This window comes from Zonotrichia leucophrys, chromosome 1 (genome assembly GCF_028769735.1).
Source record: "Zonotrichia leucophrys gambelii isolate GWCS_2022_RI chromosome 1, RI_Zleu_2.0, whole genome shotgun sequence".
In the NCBI taxonomy this organism is placed as follows: Eukaryota; Metazoa; Chordata; class Aves; order Passeriformes; family Passerellidae; genus Zonotrichia; species Zonotrichia leucophrys.
In genome coordinates, this window is record NC_088169.1 from 14,888,620 (window position 1) to 14,908,670 (window position 20,051).

At 40.4% G+C, this 20,051-nt stretch overlaps 1 long non-coding RNA gene across 6 annotated transcripts in view; it reads left to right on the forward strand.

Annotated features, from left to right (window-relative positions):
* The window catches only part of LOC135445204 (uncharacterized), a 305,400-nt gene that overhangs the window by 211,175 nt on the left and 74,174 nt on the right, over positions 1-20,051 (forward strand). For 4 of the 6 annotated variants that reach the window (XR_010439477.1, XR_010439485.1, XR_010439480.1 and 1 more), the window contains one exon: positions 16,365-17,741. The exons of the other annotated variants lie outside the window; for them this stretch is intronic. This is a non-coding gene — a long non-coding RNA (uncharacterized LOC135445204). Of the gene's footprint in view, positions 1-16,364; positions 17,742-20,051 lie in introns of those variants that run through there. 6 annotated transcript variants of the gene reach the window in all.

A 20,051-nucleotide genomic window follows, 5' to 3' on the forward strand; every position in this document is an offset into this window, starting at 1 on the left:
CCCCATCTCCACTAATACATTCAGTGAAGGCAAGTTTGCATCATTTCTGCCAAGGGATTTTATATTAGACAGAGGATAATGTTGAACTTTATAGATGTTGGTGATCATTTCCAGTGGGAATTTACTACATTGGCTTGATTTTGTGTTTCTGAGGTTTTCATTACAGCTGTGCCAGGCTGTATATGGCAGTTCTGGAAAAGGAAAAGGCTCAGTGGGGATTTCAGTGTTCCCAGCTTAATGGTTTTTGTTAACAAAAAATAAAAGCAAAGACAGCAATCAGGGATTAGTTTGGAGAGCTGCAGGGAGTCTAACAGGGAATACCCACAGTGGGGATGATTTGAGCTGGCTTGTTTCCCCCTCTGGAAGTCCTGCTGCTGCCTGAGAGCACAGGTGTGGATGGCAATGGGGCAGAGCTGGAGGCAGGCAAGGGAGGAGGAAGAGAAGAAAGCACTGGCAGCAGGGTCTGCACAAGGATTAAGACCACCAGCCAAGGATAAATCTTAAAAGAGGTGTAAGGAAATCTTGCACCTTTAATCACTGATGTCTTGGCAGGGAGTTCTCCTGAAGGAAATATTCAGGTTGTCAAGTTTAAACAGAGGGACAGCTGGGCACTTTTTGAAGGCCAGTGGAGAAAAATCCTGGCTGCCTATATTTTAGGAACCTGAGTCAAATGCCTGGCTCCCCAGATGTATGTACAACACTCTCCTTTTTAAACTTTAAAATATGCTGAATGGAAATTAGGTATGGCTGAAGGGGCAGAATTAATAAATTCTTCCCTTTGTAAGGAACTGCTTGGTACAAGTACTAGCTGAGGAGGAGAGAGTCCTAGGCCCATTCCCAGGATTATAGCTTCTCTTGTTTGCAGCCCACAATGACTCTTTGGTGTAAAACAGCCAGTTTAAGGGCCAGATGCATATATCTCTCAGGAATGTGCCCAGTCTTAACCATCCAGATGAACAAATCTATGAAATGAATGAGCAGAGAGGTTTTTAAAACCAGCTTTTTTATACATGGGCTTCAGGAATTTAGAGTATTTTCCAGAATGAACCACTAAAAGTCAATTTTGTGCATTCCTAACATTTAAATTGTCTTTGTGATAACCATGGTGACCATTACAGCTAAAAAACCCCTCAAGCGGGGAAAATGCACACTTGTTTTAAATTAACAAATGGAAAATAGAATGGGAAAATGTGGTTGAAAGAGCCTAAAAAATCTCACTGTTACTGCTCATGATCACTTTGGTGTTTAATGCAATCTTCATTCTTTCTTGGCTTTTATATAAGTATACATATAATATATTCTTTCTGGCTATATATTTCTGTGCATTCAAGCTAATTTTCTGCTAGTGTGTCAGAATAGCAAAGTAATTTTTGTAGTTTGCTTTCTTTAACTGAAAAAAATTCCAGATACAGTTTTAATAAAGAGGTTCCAGTTTCTGATCTGATTCGTGTGCAGGAGCCCAGGCTCTCAAGGCTGCAGAATGAGATATGTATAGTTCCACATGGCTTTCAAAGGGTGAGGGGGCAGACAGATGCCTACATATCCTTCAGTCCTAGCACAAAGAAAGTTCAAGTGGTTGTGAGGAGATTTATGCTTTAATGGAGTAGGTTTTAAAGGTATTTAGAGACCTGCCAGTGCAGGTATGCACTGATGAGTGTAAATCAAAGCAGCCAAACAGGCTAAGTACCCAACTTTTGTAATTTGTGTGGAAGTTAGGTGCCTTCCATACTGAGCCAAGTTAATAAATCTCCCTAGGTGCTGCCTGTGCCTTGAGCTGGCCAACATGTCTGTGTACTTAGAGTTTCAGCCTTACACATTCATATCTTCTATGGAAACAAGGTTGGATCATGACTGCAAACTCTAGCCATGCTGCACACTATTCACCATGGAAATGACCAACAAAATTATGGGCATTGTCACTGAAGTGAAAATATTTTGTACAGCTCTAGATGTAAGCTACCATTTCAGATTATTTTGGCAGCAATGACTCACTAGAAATCCGTGCCAATGACTGTGGATTGTGAGGGATAAGCTCGGTTGTTCTGGCAAGACCTCATAAATACTGTTCTGCAAGAAGGAGTTTTTCTCCCCAGCAAGTCTTTTGACCACAGCTGGCTGGGAGGAAATCAGAGCCAGTGCTTGGAGGAGAGACTACAATTTGTGCATCTCTGAGTCCCCCAAGAGAAGCGCTGGCAAAGGCTGGATGTAGGCAAAAAGAGAGAAGCAGAATAGCTGAATTTAAATACTTTACCAGCAGGCTATTGTCTTTAAAATATTCATGGTTTTCTTTCATTAAAATTTTCCAACTTCTAATTAGAATTGGATGGGCAAGTTCTGTAAGAATGATTTTGGCATAAAAGCTGTTTCTCCATCAGCATGTTACCACATGGGGGTTGCATAAGTCTCCATTCTCTTGTGTGATGTGGGCTCTCCAGGCTCAATAATAAGATCATTTGGCCTCTGAATAAAGCAGAGTACCATGAAGGAGAAAGACAGTTTGGGGCAGAATTGACATTTAACAAGTATCTGAGGAATATTAATAAACCAGAAATAATTTATTCTTTCTTTTAAATTCTCTGAAATCTCTGGAAATTCTTTGTCACCGCAAAACCTTTCAACACTCTTGATCATTTTTTCTCAGTCTTTCTGTTCAACAGCAACCAAAGGAACTCTTTTCCCTACAGTGTTAGAGACAGATTTGAATAACCCCTAGGTTTTCTAGGGGTTATTAATTCTAATTCTAATTCTAATCCTAATATTCTACAAATATTCTAATTGTAATATTTTACAAACTCCTGAATCACTGAAGAAAACCCCTTTCCCACCAGACCAGGTGCTGGAAGCCTGCCCTGTGCTGGGAGCTGTTCTGGTGCTCTGCAGAGGGAGAGCCCTGAGCGAGAGGCTCAGTGGCCCCAGCTGGGCACAGTCAGTGCAGGCCCAACAACAGCATTGCTTTCCCTGCTTTCACTGCAAATGGAACCTAAGAATTTTGTTACTCAATAGCTGCATGAGGAAAATGTTGTTAACTTTTTTTTGGCTGACAAATCCCATAAAACGTAAGGCCATAAGACGTGCGCCACAAATCCAAACACCGGATTGAGAATCTAGGCCAGCTGAAGAAGCAACCTTTCATTTTTTATGTAGAACTTTAGCTTTTCAAAAAATATTTGAATAGAACTCTTCTAGATAAACTTATTATATGATGATATTTTACCTGAAAAGACTAATTGCACATTCAGGATAATTGCATTCAGAGATGCAGAGCAATTTTATAAATGGTTTAAATATTTTTTTCAGGTAATGAAGAGGCTAAAAAAAAATCACAAATTATTTTTATAAATTACAAGCATAAAAGAAGATAAATGTGTATAATATATTCCCTAAAAATTCTTTCATGCTACCCAGCACTATATCTTGCTTTCCAGTTGTCAGTGATGATGAAAGTTATTGAATGGAAACCCCTTGCAAAAGCATTTCACTGGAAATGAGATTAAGGCAAAGTCACCAAATGGAAATTGAAATAGACCCTCCTTTATATCTGTTTCTTTGCAGCACAATTACATTTCAGTAATTTTGTGTAGCACATTTTTAATATATTGCTCATTTGAGGCCTGCTGAATAATTTCATGGGAAGAACTGTGTTGTTACTGGAAGAAATTTCTTGTCATTGCAAACAGCAGGGAAACACAGTTATTAAAAACTGATAAAATATTGGTATTTTTACTGCAAAATAACTAGTAGCTGTTATTGGCACTGCTTGGAATTCATTTAATTTACTTTGTTTTCAATTAGGGTTGTGCATACAGAGAAGTTTGCTTAGGGTTGTGCTGCTAGCTGAATAGAAGCAGAGTGAGAGATAGAGCACTTCAATGCAGTATTTATGGGAAAAACACCACACATTCCTGCTGGAGCTAGTAAAACTGCCTGTGGCCAAGGCTGCTTCGTATTTGCCATTAGCTCTATTTTCTTTGCTTTATCACTACACAGAACTGCTCAAGCTGAAATTTGCCACGCTTACCTCTGCCTGGCGTAGGGGTTTTTGAAATATTTCAACCGTAATTCCTCGGCTATTCCCAAGAATGGGTTCAGGAAGAATAAGTAAAATGTAAGTGGTTTCTGCATCTCTTGGGCAGTGTGCTGAAGACAAGCAGAGGGCTAAAATTCAGGGTGTGCTGCCTGCAGGGGTACATTATTCATTACCCTCTGCCAGGAGAGCTCATGGTAACTGATCTGTGTCTCTGGAGACCACATCAGGATCTTTAGGGTCCCGTGAGGTTAGAAGTGCACCTCAGTAGACAGACAGACAGACAGATAGAGGGTATGGACCCAGCTGCCACTGGAAATTCAGATTTACTTGGATAAAAGGGGCTGGCAGGAGAAGAGGAGGGAGGCCAGGGAGACCTTCCCTTCCTCCCCCATATGCAATGACAGAGCAGTGGGGATCTCCATCTGTCCACCCTGTGTCTAGGGAAGTCACCAGTGTGGCTCCCTGGCCAAGGTGCCTCCTGGTGGCACTGGGCTCCCATGACCACTCAGGAGTGCTGTTAGAAGCAGAAAATTGCTTTAACAAGTCAACCTGAGCAAATGGTGTGGGTATCCCCAGCACAGTGATTTCAGCTGCTGCATAAACACAACCCAAGCCTGCAGTGCCCCAGGCAGGCGCTGCTTTCCTGGGGCTGGTGCCACAGCTCTTCACACCAGGATGCCATCCTTGGAGTGAGTCACTGGCCCTGGAAATCATTGGTATTCAGATGGGCTCCTTTGCATCCTTCTTGAAGGCTGCTGCTGAAATTCCTGGCAAGACTCCCTTCAGCAGCAAGAAGTTGGTTCTGCCTGACCTCTGCTCCTGGCACAGAGCCTGCCTGGATGACACAGAGGTTGGAGGTCAGAGCATCCCAGCCTCTGTTCCTGCCCATAAACCATTCCTTGGATGAGGTCCTAAGATGATGATGGTGGAGGCATTGTCCTTCTCTGACCTTTTAACATAACCAGTAGTGGGACAAGGTAAATCTCTGGAAAAAACATCTTCAGGTTTGGTTTCTCTAACCATCTTAAAACAAGCATGTTCCTTTGTGTCATTGCTCTTTCCTCAACAGTGTTAAGGAAAAGTGAGGTATTGAAGTGCTCAGGGAGGATCCAGAGAAAGCTCTTCTACTGCTTATTTCTCCTGCTGGTCAAAGTGAGAGTTTTGTATCTGTCTCTCAAGAAGCTGAGGGCTCCTACTTTTTTGACAGATGGATAATGGAAGATGCTACAGAAAGTCAACTCTGATGTGGTTAGGGATATGACCTGTTGCCACAGTTAGCTTGTTAAGCCCACTGCCTTTCAGAATAAATTTGTCAAGGTTCTATTTGCACTGGAGTTGTTTATAACCTTTCCAGGATGAAGGAAAAAACCCCATAAATTCAATCTGCTAACAAATAGTTGTGTAAATCACTGGCAAGGCATGATCTGTTTCTCCTGTCTAATATTTTGTCCGCCCCACCTGTAATGACCCTGGCCAATTTTCTTGTTGAACCAGGAGTCATCCAAATGATTAAAGTTCTCTTCATGTGACATACTGGGACTTGGTGTCATTTCAAATCCATAAAAAATGCTCTGTTCCTTTGCAGCACAGCCAAGGAATGTTCTTAGAGAGTCTAAGGACTAATTCACATGTGCCTTTAATCACCTCTTCTTTTGAATTTAACTAATTTGAGCAAAAGATAGATGATACTACTTGTCCTCAGAGTTCAGGCTATTTCTACAATTAAAGATGATATTTCTGCAATTAAAAGTGACTTTTAAATCTGGCCTAGTGTGTTTTTCATTTTCTCTTCATAATTTCCTGCTCTAAAGAATTTTCTTTTCTGTGAATGAAAAAAAGACCTGTGTGCAAAACTGAACAGTGGTCTCATCATTTTACTTTTACTTTCTTGGAACAAAAACCTCATTTCACATTGTTACCTTTTTTTCTACCCATTTCATTACCGCAACATAATTTCAAACTGATTTGTAAAATCATCCAGCCTTTATATTGCTGTTGTGGTGAATCTCAACGTAATGCAGGAGGTCTGTGCTCAGAAATATCTCAAGCTGGTCTGAGCTGAAGTCTGACAATTTTTTCTCCAGCTGCACAGTATCTTACCAACACAGGTCCATTCTGTGACAGTCACAAGACTTGTCAGGGATTCTTGTCCTTATTTTAGGGTCTTCAGAGGGACCATGCTTTCTGTATCTCACCTGCAGACCATCCTTTGTGACTTTGAGTATGGCAGTAAATGCCACATGAGATATTCTGGATCTGGGCTGATCTGGCTGAGATTGAGGGCTTCCTTCTCAATGCCTGGCACCAAGAAACCAGACCCCAGCCAGGACCTCTTTGTATCATCCTAACACCTGGGCAGACATTTGTACTGATGTAGCTGAAATCCAGATGGATTTCTGGCTGATGGGGATAATTAAATGTTGTTCCTATAGCATGGGTGTAGATGAAAAAAAAAATTATTTCTAATATCTTGCATACTGAAGGCTAAATCCATCTGCCCACAACTGGTTGCAAAAGAATGGAGAGATTAAGCCACCCCGCCAGAATCATAGAATCAAGAATGCTTCTTGCATTACACAAATAAAATATTTTGCTAATCATATGCTGATTCAAGTGATTTCCATTTGGTACAATATTAGCACGATCCAGTAATTGCTAGAATTTCATTTATTTCAGTCTGCATCTGCATGTTCCACAGGTGGTAATCAGAGGTCTTTCTCTTTCTCTGTCCCATGGGAGACAGTGACCTTATCACTTCTTTCCTTGCTAAAATCCTGCTCTGTTCCCCAGGTACCAATTGCATTTCCTTTCAGATTTGTCTAATTGATGGATGGAATTAGACTAAATTCAGAGCAATTGCTCTCAACCTTTAAATAGCAGCTGGGTTGTGGCTTCTATTTCAGACTTGAAGAGGAGCCAGTGCTCCCAAAGGAAGGGCTGTGGTGCCAAATCCTGCCTGCTTTGCCCAAGGACTGGGTTTACTTTTTTCCCAGAAGCCTTGCTTTGCACACACATTTAGACAATAGGGAATACAACACTGCCACTTTAGAGTTTCTACCATTCTAGATAAAATCTCTTTCACATTGATTCATACTAAAAAAAAACACTTTCTGAAGACTGCAGTCTCCTGGATGCTCGCCAATGCTGCCTGTGTCCCATCAGTATGCTGCAGCTCAATGTACAAGCTTCAAACAGGACTAATATATAAAGTCAACACAAATTATTATGTTAAGTTCATAGCCTCAGTTTAATTAATAAAAGAAAAGCAACAGTTTAATATTAAAACTGTTTTATCAATTGCATACTTTAAAATCAGTCTGCCTCCAGGAAGTGAGGAAGGATTTCACTCTGTGGTTTTGCAGCAACTTGGTTCAGATTAACCTGATAGCATAATATATCCTTTAGAGCCAAGAAATGTGTTTTTTGTACCACAGTAGATGTACTGAAGATAATAGTGGGATGATACTTAAATAATCAAAATAATGAACTTTTTGAAGTCATGCTATTTTACTGTATTGTGTGGAGTTCCCATTACACACTCATGGATACTTCCAGTATCTGAATCATGTAGGGAGGTATTGCCTTGAGAATATCAATTATCCAGATGCAGAAGAAGCTTAGAATACTTAAGGAAAGGAGAAAAATATATGGCATTCCAATAGTGCTTGTTATGCACAGCGTTCAGATGTTTATCACTCACCCTTTAGTGTTTGGAAAGGAAACAAAGCTTCTCTTGGGCCCTCCTCTAAGTAAATAGGTGTTTCCTTTTGTAAGATGCCTCCTCCAAGGTCAGGATTAGCTTCTCCTGTAGTCCCTCAGTTTTATGAAATGAAGAAGTTCTATCTCAGGGATTTTTTGGGGGGAGGGGGGAAAGAATAAATCGTTATTGTTACAATCAAGAATGGAGAGAACGTAATTCCAGGAAGATTATAAACACTCAGACACCTTAATAAGTTAATGTTGGAAACCTCCTTCAGTTAGTACTGGACTTCAGAATTACAATTTAAAAGGCATATAAATTTGCTGCACTGTTTAACTTTTTACTGAGGTATATCTGCTTTGAGATGGTGAAGTCAAAAGCAGAGCTGACTGTACTGTGTCTTTCACTTACTTTCCTTAAAAGGTTAAAAGGAACTCAGACTTTCATGTTGCGGGACTGTTTTAAAAGAAGTGTCACCTACCTCAATTGAAAGACTCTCTCTATGCCCTTTGAGAGCCCTTCTAATTACAGATACTGAGGTGTCCTTGAGCTTTGAAGCAAATGCTTTTATGCAGTTCAATATATTGTACATTGCAGATTACTGTTTTACCTTTCCATCCAAAAGAACATTTTCAGCTTTGGTCACAGGTTAACTTTAATTACCTTACCCCTTCTAGAGATGAAGGCTCTGTAAGCACCTAAAAATGCATCATTCATTTACAAGTACACAAGCAATTAATGTTCTCCTTTTCAAAGTGACTTTATTTCCAAGAAATGGGTTCTTATTTCCCAGTATTTTGTTCACTTGATCATGGGCTTCAGGAGAATGCTTTGATCACAGTGATGGAGCTACTGTTTTGTAGTTGCTGAATGGAGTTTATCAATGCCTTGCCTTATGAGGTCTTAGCTACATACTTCTTTGATATGGTAGTTTAAGCAAACTCTTCATTGTCTTGGTTATTTTATTTGTATTTATTATATGACAAACATATAATAAAGAATTATTTAAATATAACTATAAAAAAGGTTAAAAAAGTTTATAAACCAAAGTGATATTGGTCAGGCTTTCCAGCACAAATGATCTCCTTTCAATCTGATCTGAAGAAGAAATCTTTCGACTAAGTAGGGTGGAGAACATTGGTTCACAGTTTAACTTAATTATGTTGTTCAATTAATTAGTAACTGCTCAATTCCTGGAGCATATAGGTGGCCTCACAATCTTGAGGACTGAAAGTCTGATTTCACTCTTTGACTTCCACATAAAGCCATTCATCACTATTCTTTGCTCTTACACCAGCAGCATCCCTCTGGACCCCACAATGAAGATGAGCAGCAATAAGGCAGCAATTACCAACTCCCATGGGCTGACATAATTACTGACACAGACAGCCACCAGCCACAGGCCACCAAAAGGCCACCAAAGGGTCAGGGCTGCAGAGCCAGGCCCTCTGTGCTGCTGTGAGTGCTCTCTGCAGAGCACCTGTGGCCCCACCTTGCTGTTGAAAAGGGACCTCCTTGCAGGGAGGATGTTCCTCTGAGGTGAGAAATTAAAATGCTTTTTCCAAGGGCTGTGGTAATACCTGTACTGCTCTCTGCACATTTTCCTTGCTTGCTTCCTTGGACCATCACAGCCATAATGATGCCATTACCACTTATTTAACCTGTCAGAGTATTTTACTGAGTTCTTAAACTATCAGCCCAGGATACAGCAGTAAGTTGTGCTGATGGGGTTTATTGTTCATGAAATACACCTTCCCAATTCTAATGTGCTTGTCAGTGGAATCTCCAAGAAAATATACCAAGATTTTAAATTAAGAAACACAGAATTCCTCAGGATATTTTACCTTTTCTATAAGTTCCAGAGGGATACCATTAATGCATAGTGTTCCCTTTTGGAATGCAAGTTACTTTTTAATTTGATTTTTAGCATTTTTGAAAATTTCCAGACACTTAGCAATAGAACTACACAAAGCTTTATTTGCAGGTCACCTTTTTTAGTTGTTGGAATATTATATTCAATAAATAAATTGAAACAACTCAAACATTACAGAAGTTATCAGGAACAAGAGTGTGTTGTACAAGAGCATTTTAGGGATGACATAACAAGATAGGCACTCTGTTAGCTGCTCTGGCAGATCTCCTAAATTAATTAAGCACGTACAGCAAAGCGTGGTGCAGAACACCAAAGGCAGCTTATCACACATTCTCTGCTTGATCACAGATTAAATTGAATATGAAGAAGAAAATTCAGACAAAGAAAGTTCCTTTGTGTTTCCCCAAGAAAGTAACTCATCTGAATTCTGGTGGAACTACCCCTTTCAAGATAAATTAATACCATAGGTTTCAGAATTTCCTAAATTGTTAGAGTGATTATATATTCCACATGCATTAATTCAGGAGAGTTTCATCTTCTGTGGCCACAAACACTCAAGTCTGTTACAAAAGCATAACAACATGCAAATGAGAAATTTCAGTTTCATATCAGATAGTGTATACTGGATATGCACAGTGTTTAAAAAATTGCATTATTGCTACATCTGTACCCAGAGCAGTAATTTTGATTTTGTTACTCATTTATAGGAGAGAATGCCACCATATCACTAACATAATGCAAAATCAAGTTCCACTTCTCAAATATTTCAGTGAGTTTCACTGGCTGCCATTGTGTTCTATTACCCTGGACATGCAGATTGATGCCATTCCTGTGATTGAAGTTAATAATAAGGTGAACTCAAGTCTTTTAGGCTTTTGACCATCTCTTATCTGTATTTTTCCTAAGAGGAGTAGTAGGAGCCATTTATCTGGAAGTAGTTTCTCATAATTTTCTTAAAGAGAAAGCAAGTAAAATATCCCAAAGACTGAAAACCAGGGAAAGGAACAAGCTAAAACATAACTTATGCTGCCATTTTTTTAGAGATAAAATATAGTGTCATATGTTCATGCTCACTTTTCTTTGTTGCTGAATATCACACAAACCAAAGAATAATTACCCAGGATCTCCTTCTTGATATTGCTGATCACAGAACCAGAGTCATTTAGGTTGGAAAAGTCTTTTAAGACCATCAAGTCCAACTGTTAACCCAGCACTGCCCAGTCCACCACTAAACCAGTCCATTAAACCATGTAAATGTGGATCACAAGATCTCAACACAAGACATTAAAAGCCCTTTTGAATTTGAGAACAAACTAAATTGTCCGTAAAAGCAACCAAGAAAAGCTGTCATCTAAATTGAACTATGCTAATGTGTTCCCATAGATTTGACAAGAACAAATGCACCATCATGGAAGTGTCAGACACTGCTGTCTCTAGGTTATTGAGATTTCTTTCCATCTAAACAGCCCTAACTTTTTCCTCTCATAGACACAAGGAATCCAGCATAAACCTGGAATTTTCTCCATTCTGTGACAGTCTCCCTTGATAATTAAATGGCAGAAATTTGAAAGGAAAAATTGAAGTTGACAAATATGTTGAAAGAAAGATATGTAATCATCTCAAGGTAATATCATGCCACTTTGCATCCAGCAATCTTTTAATAGATACTGTTATTCTAGAAATCATACCCATTATTTTTCAAAACCTGCTAAAAAATTTTAGGCATCTTATTAAGAAGCAGTAGAAGTCATAAAATGGTAGAAGGGCAGAAACTTGTACAAAAATGGAAGTACTTTCTTCAGGGCTTCACACAATGGAAGTGTCTCTCCAGTTCCAGCAATTTTCCTTGCTATACATTATCATATTGCACATTTGAGGACTTTTTTCAGCGCTCCTTTCATTTTGTTATATTGAGAAATATGTCTGCATGAAGTAGAAACACGGACTAGGGACACCCTTGGAATGATATTTTTAGTAGGGCTGAAGTATGAGGCAGTTTGTGAATGATATCTATAGATGATGTAGAAAGAATTTAAGTAACAAGACTAGGAATGACATTGTGAGGAGCATTGAAGCAGAGAAATTGCATTTATAAGTATCCTCACTGGCTGGATTTCATTTGGCATAGTCCCTTAAAGATTTATGTATGGTATAGATACATTCTACTGGATCTTTTACAGAAAAAACTTTGCTGGGTTCTCTGCAGATTCAGAATAGATTTCCATTCTCATTAACTACCTTCACATTTCATTTTGAGATCACAGGTTAAATACTTTCTTGGAATTTCTTAATTAAGAATAAATGTAATTAAGAATAAATGTACTTTCTGAGTATATTCTGCCAAATTTCCAAAGAGATTGGGGCAATTCTCAGAGGCAAATTGGTACTTTACAAACATATTAACTTCACAAACAGGAGTGCTAAGAAATTGAGACCAGTAATTATTGATTCCAGACTTTGACTTAACAACCTGTTGCCAAAATCTGCCTTTCCTGCTGCAGGGGAGGAGCTTCAGCATCCCCCAGCCTCCCCAGCACAACCCAGTTTCTGTGTCAGGGAGGAAGGGCAGGAGCAGTGTGGCACCTGCAGATGTGAGTGCACTCGTACCTGTGCTCTGCAAGTACAGGTGCACTCACATCTTCTCCTCTGTCACTGCACTGGGGCAGAAGAATTATCTGACTTCCACAGCCTGGCATTTTGTCTCCACAAGAATGAAATGCTGGTATACAAGACATCTGGACTTTTCTGTCTGGTTGCTTGAGATCTTACTTTGACTCCCACAAGGTCAAAGATTGCCCTGTGTTGTGCCAGGCAACAGATGAGCATTCCCTACACATTTGGGGAACTCTTTAGAAATTGAATAACTGAGGAAATATTTAACACAGATTTTAAAGACTGTAAATAATTGGTTATGTTTCTTTCTCTCTTTCTTTTTTCCCCTCTCCCTTCTTCTTTCTCCACTTCTTGTTCTTGTACTCCTTAGGATTACTTCTCCTCCTTCTTCGCCTCCTTCTTCTCTTTTTTGTCTTCTCCTTCTCCTTCTCCTTCTCCTTCTCCTTCTCCTTCTCCTTCTCCTTCTCCTTCTCCTTCTCCTTCTCCTTCTCCTTCTCCTTCTCCTTCTCCTTCTCCTTCTCCTTCTCCTTCTCCTTCTCCTTCTCCTCTTTTTCTCCCTCCCCACCCCCCATTAATATTTTTCTTTTTCTCTTTATTTTCCACATGGTATATTTTTGGAATAGACTTTTCCAGTTTTTCTTCTGGTCCATAACAAGGCTGATTGTGGGATCTCAGCACCTCAGGACTGAGGTGCCGAGCCACCGAGACCACCCTTGGGGGGCTCGGGAGTCCTGGAATGTTGCCAGAAGTGTCTGGTGGCTGGACTTTGATCCTACACAGGAGACGACACCTGTATGAGGATAGGAGGATTTCACCGGGGTGAATGGTGAAGGGATTAGTTAATTAGAGGGTGAGACACAGGGTTTAGGATTTATGTACAGGGGGGTTTAGAGAAGTAAGATGGAGGAATTGGGGCGTGTCCTGTTCTTCTTCTTCTTCTTCTTCTTCTTCTCCTCCATCTTCTGTGATGATGGTGGCACTTTGGGATTGGTCGTTACTGAAAATGCACCGGACAATAAAAATAAAAGGGATTGGGGAAAAATGATAAATATTGTACACGTAACCATGGGTATAAAGATAGGTGACTGTCCGGAGGGCTACACAGTGTGCTCATGGCTGGCTGCTGAGCAGACCTCTGTCGGGCCGAAAGAAAATCTTTTAGATAAACATTTAATAAACATAAAAACCGAAAGAAGAACTGAAGCCTCTTCTCGTCCTTTGATACGTGGGCTGCCCCAAGGCCACTCCGGGCCTTTTTAGGCCCTTCAAACAGCCGAAAACCGGACAGCTGATGAGTCACTGAAGCTATCAATGAAATTTTTCCAGCCACCCTTGCTCTGCACACACTGCACTCTTGGAGTAAAGGTCTTGATGACCTCTGGAGGCCAAAATGAGAAACTTTTGAAATTTTTACCATGTGTTTCTGGAAGAAAATAGTAGACCCAATGCTCTCCACTGCCATTAATAAGATGGAGGAATTGTTTTATCAAAGACAAAATGTGCCTGATACAGACAAAAATACAGCATTTGTGGCTCTGCAGAATTGCACATTGAACATATTGTGGGGCATATTGAAACAGCATGAAATTAAGTATGATTTTTCAGGTTTTCTCATGCTCTTTCATGCTACAGAGATTCACGCAAATTCATAAACCCTCTTTTCCGAGTGTGATCTCTTACCATTATACTCATCTTATTTGGCTCTCAGACATACCTCTGTTTTAATAATTTATTTGCTAGAGAGAGGTTTAGAATACTATAAACATGAATTCAGTCTGGTTCCCCTTTCCTTAAAGACTGTAGAAATAAGTTATAATTGGTGACATGATGATAAACTGCAGAAGATGCATTGAAATATTGAAAAAAAGAAATTTCACAGCCCTAGTTATTCAGATGAAACTTAAACTGTATTGAAACATCGAGGACTTAACCACCCACATAAAATCATAACCATGCTTAAAATCTTTGCAAAATCAAAATTACAGTGGTATTTACCAAAGATGGAGTAATTCCCCAGTATCATCTCTATAATTTACATGTTTTAAAGGTCCTCTGATACTTTCAGCATTTATCCTTGTGACAGTTGTCTTTTTTTCTTGCCAGGTTTTAGTAGTTAAGATTAGAGGGGGACCTTTAAACAAGCAGCCTGATGATCTGCATGAGAAAGCTTGATATTGGTCCCATTATCCTTGCCTTGAGACCAAGTACTCCTGGTTAACTGAAACAGAGCTTCCAGAAAGCCACTTACTCCTGGCTTGTGGTTATCAAATTTATTCCTCTAATGTCTTTCTCCAGTGGTCAAGGCCTGTCATTTTTAAAATGTGCTTTATTTCTCACCTGGCTGTGGATGACCTCAATATCCAACCACTGCCTCTCCATGTGCTGGTCTTTGCTAAAACTGAGTCCTTTTGCATCTTTGTCCAGCAAGGCAATCAACTCATGTGATTTCCCAGTCCTTTCTTTGACAGGATAAGCAGACTCCTTAGTTTTTCACTGTGAGAAATTTAAATAATTTTAAAATAAATTTAATTTTATTTAATTTCACATAATAATTTTCAACAATTTAAATTATTTTTGTGATCCCAAATAGTTTTAATTTTCTTTAAAATGTAGGTACCAGAATTTTTACCTTCTGTAGTAATACCCAGCTTCTCTTTTAAGATCCTTACATCTTTTAGAAGTGCTTTGTGCTGAGACAGAAGTTCTTAGTCTCTTTGCATGACCTGCACCCCATGTTCCAACGCACACAAAATTTCTTTCAGCTCTGTCATGATGATTTGGACTCAGCCTGTGGTCTGGACCCAACTTGTGATCTGTTGCGAGCATTCTCTGTTGGTGCTCTGCCCTCGCTGCTGTAGGCATCTTTAGATAAATTCTTCTATATTGGCTTAAGCCAAATTGTATTAGGAATGATTTTATATTTATTTCTAGAACACAAATAGAAATTACGAAGAGGATCACTTGGCACTAATTTTGGTGAGAATCACTTAAGAGATGCCCTCATGAATTTCCCTCTGAGATCTTAAAAGAGTTTAGTGAAAGGTTCTTGATATCAAAAACTGCCAATTCCTCAGCCAGGATGAGTGTGTGATGATAATAAATAAAAATACATCCATTACATCTGTTATGCATATATATAGTGCAGCAATCAGACAGGAGGTAAACACACTGAACAATGAAATCAGGTTTGTTTTGCCAAGTGTTGTGCGGTCAGATTGTATTGAGTGGCTTTCATTGAACTGATAATTATTAGTTAATTTTTATATTTGAGGTTGAAATTAGAATAGCTGTGTTCTTCAGCTGCCCACAACAAGCTGCTGATCAGAGCTGAACATTTACAGTGTGGAATTTTGTTAAGCTCTCTGAGTTAACAGTACCAAAGGAGATGCATCAGTCACACATCTCCCTGCCTGGCCCTTTTATGCTGATGGTTACTCAGGCCAGCTAGTTTAAAAACTGCAGGCAGTTGGAAATAACATCTTGTTTTTCAGTGCCTTTTGAATAATAAACACATCTTGGGTCTTCATGAATATGTAAGCTATTCTGTTTCCTTCCAAACAAAGTCTTACTATTATTAGTTATTGAAAACTCTGCTATTTTCCTTCATTACTAGCTGTGCTATCATTCTTCTTCATGACAGGTATATTTAGTACACTAAGAATTCTTTTTCTCCTAGTACAGTTGTTTTAATTCCATATCACTATTCACGCTAATGCGCAGTTGTATCTTTTCCAAAGTTCTCACCTGCTGATCTGTGTTCCACTTTTCTGTACTCCAAAAGCTTACCCTGAGTTTGCACTGACTGCTGTCTATTCCTCCTATTTCTCTTTACAATGTTTGTTACTCAACTGATCACCTTCAGTTTGCTAGTGGATTATAAGGGGGTTTTAGAAAAATATTATGTTTTTTCAACTGTACATCCATGGCTTTTTAATCATCTCATATAAGTTCCTAAACAGTACTCTGAGGAGACAGAAAAAAAAAGATTGCCAGTCAGAAAAGAATCACTTCTCATAATTTCCCTCAGCTTGACAAAACTAACCCTTATTCTCTGTTTTTCCACACTGAATGTAATCAGATTGTGATCGCTGATCTCCAGGCCTTGCCAGCTTCCTCTCCAGTGACTAAATTTTCTTTTTTCTTTTTTAAAGGTAGCACAACATAGCCTGCTACAGAATTGCTTTTTGTTGGACATATTGTTGCTGTGAGAATGTGCCATCTTCTGCTTCAGGACAGTTGTGTTTTACTGCAGGCTCACTGAGTGAGACCTAGAAACCCGCACACATTTTTTTCCTGTCTTTGCATTGGGAACAAGTGCTCAGATGGGGATCTCTGCTGCTCTCCTGCTGGGAATCCTGCAGCAGCCACCCCTGCCTGTCTCTCCATCTCCATTTCCCTCCTGAGCTTTGTCTGATGTGCATCAGGTGCTGTGCTTGCACATTTCCCTCAGCTGTGCATTAGCAGAGCAGTTCCAGGTCTGTGACTCTGTGTTGCTGGCTGGGTCAGGAGGCAGAGAGAAGCAGACAGGGATGGATCTCCAGCCTGGCAAACCAGGGTCCATGGGCTGGGGGAGAGCACAGCTGAAGTCTGATCTCCCCTCAGCATACAGCAGCACAGAACTATTGCCACTGCTGCAAAGTCCACTTTTACAACAGCTGGATATCCCAGCAATTTCAGAAGTCCTCAACAGAGTCCGGTGTGAACTATCTCCCGTGGGCAGCAAGGAAGAAAACCTCTCCCAACCAGAGAGGGTGATAGTAAATGGCCTCAAGTCACTCCAGGGGAGATAAAGATTGGATATCAGGAAAAATTTCTTCATTAAAGGAGTTGTCAAGCACTGGAACAGGCTGCCTGGGAAAGTGGCAGAATCACCATCCCTGGAGGTATTTAAAAGACATGCAGATGTGGTGTTTTGGGACAGGGCTCTTGGCAGTGCTGTATTAACAGTCCTACTTGATGGCCTTTGAGTTATTTTCACTTCTAAATGATTCCATGATTCTATGAAATGGTTCATGTCTTGCTTCCTTCTGTGGGTATACCAGAAAACCTGCACGAGCTTAGTGTCAAACATTCATCACACTTAATGAGTCATTTTGAATTTCAAAACTATTTACACATGGGGAATGAAACCAGAGGAAAAGGAGAGCAGAAAAATGCTGCAAATTTTTGAATAGAAGCACCATAAGGGCATTTCTTCACAGCACTGCAAGAATCTACTCTTACAAACCTTTTTGAAAACTCTACCACTTTGGTTTGAAACAACATGGTGTGAGGTTTTTCTCTGATGCTCACTTTAATTACCTTTTGCTCCCTAATAAATTTAGAACACTTAAATTGAAAATAGCTATGATCCACAGCCCCCACTCATTATCAGAAATCTGTATGCAGTTGTACCCAGTGTTTCAGTTTGCATAACTTATTTGTGACGTTATTAAAGCTGCTTGCATAATAAAATTAAATGCAGTTTACATTTAGTAATGTGTCTGTTCACTTGCCTGTAATCAAACTGACAGCATTTTCTTTAAACAGTCAATCAAGTCTCTGGTTCTTTCTGGCTCTGTTTATTTGATTGGAGTTGAGATGTCATAAAACAGAATGGAATATTTTACAAGTTCTGATTACATGCTTTGACTTTTTTAGGACTGCAATTTCTTTCATTCATAAAAAAGAATCTTTGAATTATTAAAAAAAAAAAGCCCTGATTTTCATTTTACAGTTGATGCTACAGTTACAAAACCACAGTCTGAATTGTAAATGTTTTTTCTCAGTCAAAACTAGCTAAAAAGCCTACACATTAAGATCTTAATTGATTAGATTATAGCAACAATTTCACGGATAAGGCATAGTTTTTCCAGGCTATATCCTCTGAATAGAGTTTTATTTAAAGATAAGGCAAAATGATTCTGCTACACAACAGAATTTAGGAACTGAATGATACATCTGCAGCTGCAATAGTAGGTTATTTGAAATAAAAAATATTGCCTAACATTTTTTATTACTGAGAAATTAGGTACATATCCTTAATATGCCTTAGTGAGGCCACATTAGCTGTCACCAATCACCTTCATAATTTTGATGTGCCTTAGCATAGTTTCCAGTCAGATTAGCTCCACTATCTTGCCAGGCACAGAACTGAGACTGCCTGTAGTTACCCAGATCTTTCCTTTTTCCCTTTATAAAGTGTTTCCCCTTTTCCAGTCAGTGGGAGCTTCACTGAACTGCCATGACTTGTCAGATGGGGTTTACAGTGCCTCAGCACTTCATCCACCAGCTTCCTCAGACCCTGTGTGTGCATCTCACCAGGTCCCATGGACTTGTGCGCCTTCATCTTCCTTTGATGGTCTCAAGTCTGATCTCCTATGGCAGTTTTTCATTGTTCCAGTCACTGCCTCTGCCTTCTGTCACTCAAGTGGGGTGACTGAAGAGCTTATGGGTGAGGAAAGAGGTAAAGAAGTCATTAAGAACCCCAGTTTTCCCCACAGGAGTGTTTTCCTCTCAAGAGGGCCTATTCTAACAGTGGGTCTCTGAAGGAATAATGAGCATTGACTCCATGATTGCAGAAGGCTGATCCATTGCTTCATTACTACTGTACTGTACTGTACTCTACTCTACAACAAACCCATCGCCCTTGCCAGACAGTCACAACACACACATGGATCCAATTGGTCAATGAATCCAAAACCATCACCAGAGCCCAGTTAAGAAACCACCCTTTGGTAAACAATCTCTATAACACATTCCACATGTGCACAACAGCAGGTGCAGCAAGTGGGCTCAAGGATTGTTTTCTCTGAGCTTTCTCGCAGCTTCCTAGGAAAATCCTGGGAGAGAATTATGTCTCTCTCTGTTCAGAGGATATGTGATTACCACAAGGGCCCACATTCCCTAGCCTTCCTTACATCACTGACATACCTATAGAAGATTTTCTTGTTTCCCTTGACATCCCTGGCCAGTATTAATTCTATCAGGGCTTTAGCTTTCCTAGCCTGATCCCTGGCTGCTTGGAGAATTTCTCTGTATTCCTCCCATGCTACCTGTCCTTGCTTCCACCCTCTGTAGGCTTCATTTCTGTGTTTGAGTTTGTCCAGGAGTTCCTTGTTCACCCACAGAGGCCTCCTGGCATTTTTGCCTGTGTTCCCCTGTTGGGATGCATTGCTCCTGAGCTTGGGAGAGGTGACCTGTGAGCATCAGCCAGCTTCCTAGGGCCCCTCTGCCCTTCAGGGTACCCTTCAAGTACTTTACCAAGCAGATCCCTGAAGAGGCCAAAGTCTGCTCTCCTGAAGTGCAGGGCACTGAGCTGGCTGTGCACCCTCCTCACTGCCCTGAGGATCCCAAACTCCACCATTCCCTGGTCACTGAGCCCAGGCTTCTCCTGAGCCTCACATTCCTCAGCAGCCCCTCACTGTGACAGCAAGGTCCAGCCGAGCACAGCACCTCTCCTCAGTGGCTCCTCTGTCACCTGGAGAAGGAATTTATCATCAGTGCATTCCAGGAACCTCCTGGATTGCCTGTGCCCTGCTGTGCTGTGCTTCCAACAGATACTGGGGTGGTTGAAGTGCCCCTTGGGGACAGGGCTTGTGAATGGGAAGCTGCTCCTACCTGTCTATTGAGGGCTTCATCTGCTCTCCTGTGAGAACAGATGTTCTGTTTGGAACAGATATTCTGTTCTGCTCTCCTGTGTTCTGTTCAGAACCCCTGGTAGGGCAGCCTGTCACAGATGTCCATTACAGTGTTACCTGTCCCTGTCCCTGCCCTCCCTTCAGTCCTGACCCTGAGCTCTCAGTCAGCTCCTCACCCATCTGCAAGCAGAGCCCCTTGTACTGCAGCTGCTCATTTAC